Below are 7506 nucleotides of genomic sequence, written 5' to 3' on the forward strand. Positions count from 1 at the left end.
GAGCCTGGGAAGCGGAGCTTGCAGTGAGCTGAGATCTGGCCACTGCACTCCAGCCTGGATGACAGAGCGAGACTCCATCACCAAAAAAAAAAAAAAAAAAAAAAAAGAAAAGAAAGGCCCTCTATCTAGTGGCATTATTAATTATGATAAAAATGTTTTACATTGACATCCAGGCTCCACAGCTTTTAAAGATGGAAAATAGTATATTCTAGGAGGCTGGAAAGCATTACGGTTAGGATGTGGTTCTGGAACTCAATGATTGGAACTAGAACCCCAGTTCTACCACATGGGAAAATACCTTGACCTCATTTACAAACATCATTTAATACGTCTGTATAAATGGTTAATCCATGCACACATATAAAATCCAAAAGGATACACAGTAAAAATAATTATCTTTCCATCCCTGTTTCATAAGTCATCAGTCCCCACATCAGAATTAACTGAAATGATCAGTTTCTTTATCTTTTTTTTTTTGAGACAGAGTTTCGCTCTCGTTGCCCAGGCTGGAGTGCAATGGTGTGATCTCCATTCACTGCAACCTCTGCCTTCCAGGTTCAAGCAGTTCTGCTGCCTCAGCGTCCCAAGTAGCTGGAATTACAGGCACCCACTACCATGCCCGGCTAGTTTTTGTATTTTTAGTAGAGATGGGGTTTCACCATGTTAGCCAGGCTGGTCTCCAACTCCTGAACTCAGGTGATCTACCCACCTCAGCCTTCCAAAGTGCTGGGATTACAGGAATGAGCCACTGCACCCAGCCTGCAATGATCAGTTTCTTACTTAACCTTTTAGAGTCTCATTTTCTCTTCTGGAGCTCTTTCCTTTTGCCTTGTTGCACTCCTGAAAGTACACCTCAAGATGGGGCACCAGCAGCTCTACTGGGGCCAGCCTCGAAAACTGGGTCAGGGTTCTCACTCTTGTGTTGGCTCAAACTAGACTGGCCTGATTTGGAAATAACAGCCTCAATGTGTGCCGCCAGTGTTTTTGTCAGTCTGCAAAGGATATAGGTTTCATTAAGCCAGGCTATGTGATCTGGCTTGAATAGATTATCCAAGACATCCACTCAGTGAAAGAAAACCATGCTATCTATCTCTTTGTATATTCAAAAAAAAAAAAAAAAAAACACACACACACGCTTTCCCCCTAAAATTTCTCTTCTGTAGAATAAGAACAATGACACTCACTCATCCTCCCATCCAAGGCTTTTATAAAGTTCAAATTAAATTAGTGAATTGTGGAGCCCATACTAATGGAAAGATAGCCTACACAAACAAGGGACAGGAGCCTGGAACTTTCAGACTGACTGAAGCACATCACACCTTTACATAACTAGAGTCAATCAGGGTGGGCCAGGCGCAGTGGCTTACACCTGGAATTCCAGCACTTTGGGAAGCCGAGGCAGGCAGATCACATGAGGTCAGGAGTTTGAGACCAGCCTGGCCAACATGGTGAAACCCTGTCTCTACTTGAGACAGGGTTTTGACCTCATTTACAAACATCATTTAATATGTTTGTGTAAATAGTTAATCCATGTGCACATATAAAATCCAAAAGGGACAAAAGGATACACAGTAAAAATAATTATCTTCTCATCCCTGTCTCATAAGTCATCAGTCCCCACACCAGAATTAACTGAAAGGATCAATTTTTGTTTTTTGAAGGGTTTTTGTAAAAATACAAAAAATAGCCGGGCGTGGTGATGCATGCCTGTAATCCCGGCTACTTGGGAGGCTGAGGCAGGAGAATCGCTTGAACCCAGAAGGCGGAGGTTGTGGTGAGCCGAGATCACGCCATTGCACTCCAGCCTGGGCGACAAGGCTGAAACTCTGTCTCAAAACAAAACAGAGTCAATCAGAGTGTCCTCACTAGTCCCAGGTCTGGATGTGGTTGAGATAAAGCATACTGATTTGTGGAGTCTCTCATGATTTCTGAACAGTCAAAATCCTACCTCTCTTTCCTATCCCAGCGTGGGTGTCACCTGTTCTGAGAGGCTTTCCCTGGTTCCTTTCCCTGTGCAGATCCCCCACCCCACCCCAGATGTGCTCTTTGCCTCTTCAGGGCCTCCAGCATCCCCTGCTTAGACATCTCTGTGCTTCAGGAGGGCTTTCCCTTGCTTGCTGACCTGTTGCAAGGTGGCCTCCTGTGGTAGAGTGAGCAAGTCTTGGATTGTGACTTCCCCATCCACTGGCTATGTGACCTGCACAAGTCATTAAACATCTCTAAACCTCAGTTTTCTAATCCACAGATTTTGGTTAATAACGTTTATCCCTCAGGCAACAGTTCTTAAACTTCCACCTCTTAGGACTCCTTTATATTCTGAACAATTAAAGACCACCAAGAGTTTTTGTTTATGCTGGTTATATCCATGTATTATCCATATGTTTACTATATTAGAAACATAGCTGAGAAATTAAAACATATTTATTTATTTATTTAAAAATAACAGTAGGAATGGTCATTACCAAGGCTTTTAGAATGCAGTTTCTCATTTGCTGTGGACATGACCATAAAAAAATTTCCCAGTAGGTTTTCTATCTGCTACTTTGCTAGCAATCAGCTTATTGGGAACAGTTGATAAACTGTAATAGAAATGCAATACAAATACAATGTGAACCACATGTGATTTTTCTTTTTTTTCTAATAACTTTCATCAGTAATCAATGAGATTTTAAAATTCTGCTAGATCTCTTGAATCATGCAAATGTGCTTTGCCTTTGTATTGTAACCCTTGTGGGATGCTAATAACCAAGCAGTTTGTAGTAGAGTTAACTCAGGCTGGTTCTAGGACTCATTCATGTTCACTAACTGTACAATCATCTCTGGAAATGTAAAATTTACTTTTATATTGTTATGTAGGGCTGACAGGACAGCTGGATCAGTTTCATTAAAAAGGGCAAACTTGAAGATCTTTTGACTCCAGCTTTTTAGGGGATCTAAAGTGACCTTGATGGACAGTGGAAGAAATCACAACATGGAATTCCTTGAATAAAAATTTATTGACTTTAAAAAAAAATAAATAAATAACAATAGGAAACCCATTACATGTTGACATAGTTGTCTGAGACAGGGTCTCACTCTGTCGCTCAGGCTGGAATGCAGAGGCATGATCTCAGCTCACTGTAACCTCTGCTTCCTGGGATCACATCATCCTCCCACCTCAGCCTCCCAAGTAGCTGGGACTACAGGCACACACCATCACACCTGGCTAATTTTTGTATTTTTTGTAGAGACAGGGTTTCACCATGTTGCCGAGGCGGGTCTTGAACTCCTGAGCTCAAGTGATCCACCCGCCTCAGCCTCCCAATGTGCTGGGATTACAGGCATGAGCCACTGTGCCCAGCAACATAGTTATTTTTAATTTGTTTCTTTTCTTTACTTTTTTTAGAGATGGGGTTTCACTATGTTGTCCAGGCTGGTTTTGAACTTCTGGCCTCAAACAATCCTCCCACCTTAGTCCCCCAAAGTGCTAGGATTACAGGCGTGAGCCACCACACCTGGCCTATTTTTTTTTTTTTTTTTAAAGTGTTATTTAGCCAGGCATGGTGCTCACGCCTTTAATCCTAGTACTTTGGGAGGCTGAGGCAGGCAAATTGCCTGAGCTCAGGAGTTTGAGATCAGCCTGGACAACATGGTGAAACGCCGTTTCTACTGAAAAAAGAAAATAATACAAAAAAGTAGCTGGGCATGCTGGCAGGTGCCTGTAGTCCCAGCTACTCAGGAGGCTGAGGCAGGAGTATTGCTTGAACCCAGGAGGCGGAGGTTGCAGTCACTGCACTCCAGCCTGGGTGACAGAGCGAGACTCCGTCTCCATAAATAAATAAATAAATCAAATGTTATTTATATTTTCCCAAACAAAAATACTTACCAAGAAGAATATTCCTTTACATTTTTGCAAATTGCCTTAATAGGAGATAGCTGGATTCTCACATTTGTTCTACATTCAATCTGTTGAGATATGTACTTTTAATTGAAGTATATGAAAAAACCCAACCCCATGTAAATTTATAGTTGGGAAGAGTATTTTAGTAGTCTTCTCAAATTGTTATAGATATTCTTTGGCCCTGCACCAAAAGTCAGTAAGTGGCAGTGTTTCAGAGTCAGTTGCCATGCGAAATCTGCACCTATGTCAATAAATTTTCCATACTCTGTTACATTAAATTCCATGGGTCTGGCCAGGCACGGTGGCTCACACTTGTAATCCCACCACTTTGGGAGGCTGAGGCGGGTGGATCATTTGAGGTCAGGGGCTCGAGACCAGCCTGACTAACATGGTGAAACCCTGTCTCTACTAAAAATACAAAAATAAAATAAAATAAAATAAAAATTAGCTGAGCGTGGTGGTGCACGCTTGTGATCCCAATTGCTTGGGCGGCTGAGGCAGGAGAATTGCTTGAACCCGGGAGGCAGAGGTTGTAGTGAGCCGAGATCGCAGCATTGCACTCCAGCCTGGGCAACAAGAATGAAACTCCATCTCAAAAAAAGATAAAAACATAAAAATAAAAATAAAATCCACTTTAAGTGGATCTTTTACCTACGCATGATTTTGTAACTTTTTACATTAGGCATTTGAGAAGTATTGATTTACTGAATATGCCAGTCTTCCAAAAGTTGATACATTTTATTCTCAACACAGAAAAATCATATGGCTAATATTGCCACCAATCTCATCAGAAAAGTCTGTCAGTACCAGGAAGCTGTCAGGCCCAACACGGCAGACACAATTTTCCCCAAATTCTAATTTTCACTTAAAACTCAAAATTTTCAGCTGGATACAAAAACAGAAAAAAAGAAAATTCGTCTTTTATTATTGGCAATAAATACTGTCAGTCATTTTTCTTGAAGTGGCAGGCTCATTTGTTTATTTTTGAGAAAATGTGTATCCAGGCTTCAAATCTGATTAACCACAGTTTGTCTGCAGGCATTCTTTCAAGCAAAAATGATGTTCCATGAGAAAAGTGACTAATTTAGCTTGCAACTCAAACAATCATACATCATACAAAAGCACAAGTTCCCTCCCTCCCTCCCTCCCTCCCTCCCTCCCTCCCTTCCTTCCTTCTCTCTCTCTCTCTCTCTTTCTTTCTTTCTTTTTTTTTTTTTTTTGAGACGGAGTCTCGCTCTGTCGCTCAGGCTGGAGTGCAGTGGCCGGATCTCAGCTCACTGCAAGCTCCGCCTCCCGCGTTTACACCATTCTCCTGCCTCAGCCTCCCGAGTAGCTGGGACTACAGCCCGCCACCACGCCCGGCTAGGTTTTTTTTGTATTTTTTTTAGTAGAGACGGGGTTTCACCGTGTTAGCCAGGATGGTCTCGATCTCCTGACCTCGTGATCCGCCCGTTCGGCCTCCAAAGTGCTGGATTACAGGCTTGAGCCACCGCGCCCGGCCCTTCCTTTTTTTCCTTTCCTTTTTCCTTTCCTTCCTTTTTCCTTTTTCCTTCCTTTCCTTCCTTTCCTTCCTTTCCTTCCTTTCCTTCTTTCCTTTCCTTCCTTCCTTTTTCCTTTCTCTTTTCCTTCCTTCCTTCCTTCCTCCTTCTTCCTTCCTTCCTTCCTTCCTTTTTCCCTTCCTTCTGCCTCCCTCCCTTCCTGCCTCCTTCCTTTCTGTTCTTTCTTTTCTTTCCTTCTTTTCTTTCTTTCTTTTCTCTTTCTTTCTTTCTTTCTTTCTTTCTTTCTTTCTTTCTTTCTTTCTTTCTTTCTTTCTTTCTTTCTTTCTTTCTTTCTTTCTTTCTTTCTTTCTTTCTTTCTTTCTTCTTTCTTTTTTTTTGAGACTGGGTCTCACTCTGTCACCCAAGCTGGGGTACAGTGATGGGATTTTGGCTCATTGCAACCTCTGCCTCCCCGGCTCAAGCAGTCCTCCCACCTCAGCCTCTGGAGTAGCTGGGACAACAGCCATGCACCACCATGCCTGGCTACTTTTTGTATTTTTTTGTATGTTGCCCAGGCCAGTCTCCAACTCCTGGACTCAAGCAATCTGCCCAACTCGGCCTCCCAAAGTGCTGTGGTCTCAGGCGTGAGCCATTGCATCCAGCTCACAAGTACTTTTTCTTGAGACAACTATTGTACTTTAGAATTTACTAGAAGTACTTTCTGTGTATTTCTCACTTTTTTGCATAGAATGGTAAAAAGACATGAACTCAGGTGGAGATTTAATAAGATTAATAATTTTTATTGCTTTCCTAATGACATTTTTAGTGAAATGAATATTTTTCCTGCAAGTGTGGTGAAGAATGCAGTGATCATTAGTACAGTTTGGTGCCACTGCCTTGATTTCTGCTCAGTCACCAGCAGTCCACCCACTGGCTTAGTCCATTTTTTGTTGCTATCAAAGAGTACTTAAGACTGAGTAACGTCGGCCGGGCGCGGTGGCTCAAGCCTGTAATCCCAGCACTTTGGGAGGCCGAGACGGGCGGATCACGAGGTCAGGAGATCGAGACCATCCTGGCTAACACGGTGAAACCCCGTCTCTACTAAAAATACAAAAAATCTAGCCGGGCGAGGTGGCGGGCGCCTGTAGTCCCAGCTACTCGGGAGGCTGAGGCAGGAGAATGGCGTAAACCCGGGAGGCGGAGCTTGCAGTGAGCTGAGATCCGGCCACTGCACTCCAGCCCGGGCGACAGAGCGAGACTCCGCCTCAAAAAAAAAAAAAAAAAAAAAAAAAAAAAAAGACTGAGTAACGTATAAAGAAAAGAATTCATTTCTTACAGTTCTGGAGGCTGGGAAGTCAAGGTTGAGAGGCCTGAATCTGCTGAGGACCTTCTTGCTGTGTCATCCCATGGCAGAAGGTGGAAGGGCAAGAAAGCACATGAGACAGAGAGAGGAAGGGTGCTGGACTCATCCCTTTATGAGGAGCCCGCTTGCACCGTAACTAACCCACCCTTGCCATAACCTCTTAAGGATCCCAACTCTTAATACTGTCACAATGGCAATTAAATTCCAACATGAGTTTTGGAGGACACCTTCAAACCATAACACCCACCATTGCTCTTTCACCATCAGTGCAAATGTCAGTACAGTGAAAAAGGTAAATAAGTTACAGTATTATAATGAAACTAGTTTGAGCCTTGTGGATCCCCAAAAGGATCTTAGGGACCATCGGGGTCAGCAATCTATACTTCAAGAATCACTCACTGCCTATAGAGTTATTGTGAGAATTAGATAAAATAATGTATGCAAAGCAGTTGGCATGGTGCCTGGAACATTCTAAGTGCTTAACTCCATTTATTGCTAGAACTCCATTTATTCTTCAAAATGATTGCACATATTTCATTTCCCAGTGACTTCTATGTCCTCACCACATCTAGCCCAAACTGCCTTTGTAGAAAGAACCTCACTGGATGATACTTTTCTCTGAGCGTCTCAAAAGAAGGGCATGTATTCATAACCAGAGGCCTGCCTAGTATCCAACTTATTTAAATGAATATATGAACTAGTCAAGGCAAATGTGCCAAATTCCATTTTATAGACAAAAAATGCTGTATGTTTGAGACTGCCTGATTTTTCAGTTGCAAGGTCAA

The 7506-nt window shown here is 42.6% G+C and overlaps 1 non-coding gene and 1 pseudogene across 1 annotated transcript; both read left to right on the forward strand.

The window, feature by feature from the left end:
• The first annotated feature begins 858 nt into the window (after positions 1–858).
• LOC115897572 lies at positions 859–2081 on the forward strand (annotated as a pseudogene).
• Positions 2082–2452: 371 nt separating this feature from the next.
• On the forward strand, positions 2453–2573 carry LOC115898014. Its single transcript, XR_004057778.1, has one exon. It is a non-coding gene; the product is annotated as a small nucleolar RNA SNORA32 (small nucleolar RNA).
• Positions 2574–7506: the final 4933 nt, after the last annotated feature.

This window comes from Rhinopithecus roxellana, chromosome 5, assembly GCF_007565055.1.
Source record: "Rhinopithecus roxellana isolate Shanxi Qingling chromosome 5, ASM756505v1, whole genome shotgun sequence".
In the NCBI taxonomy this organism is placed as follows: domain Eukaryota; kingdom Metazoa; phylum Chordata; class Mammalia; order Primates; family Cercopithecidae; genus Rhinopithecus; species Rhinopithecus roxellana.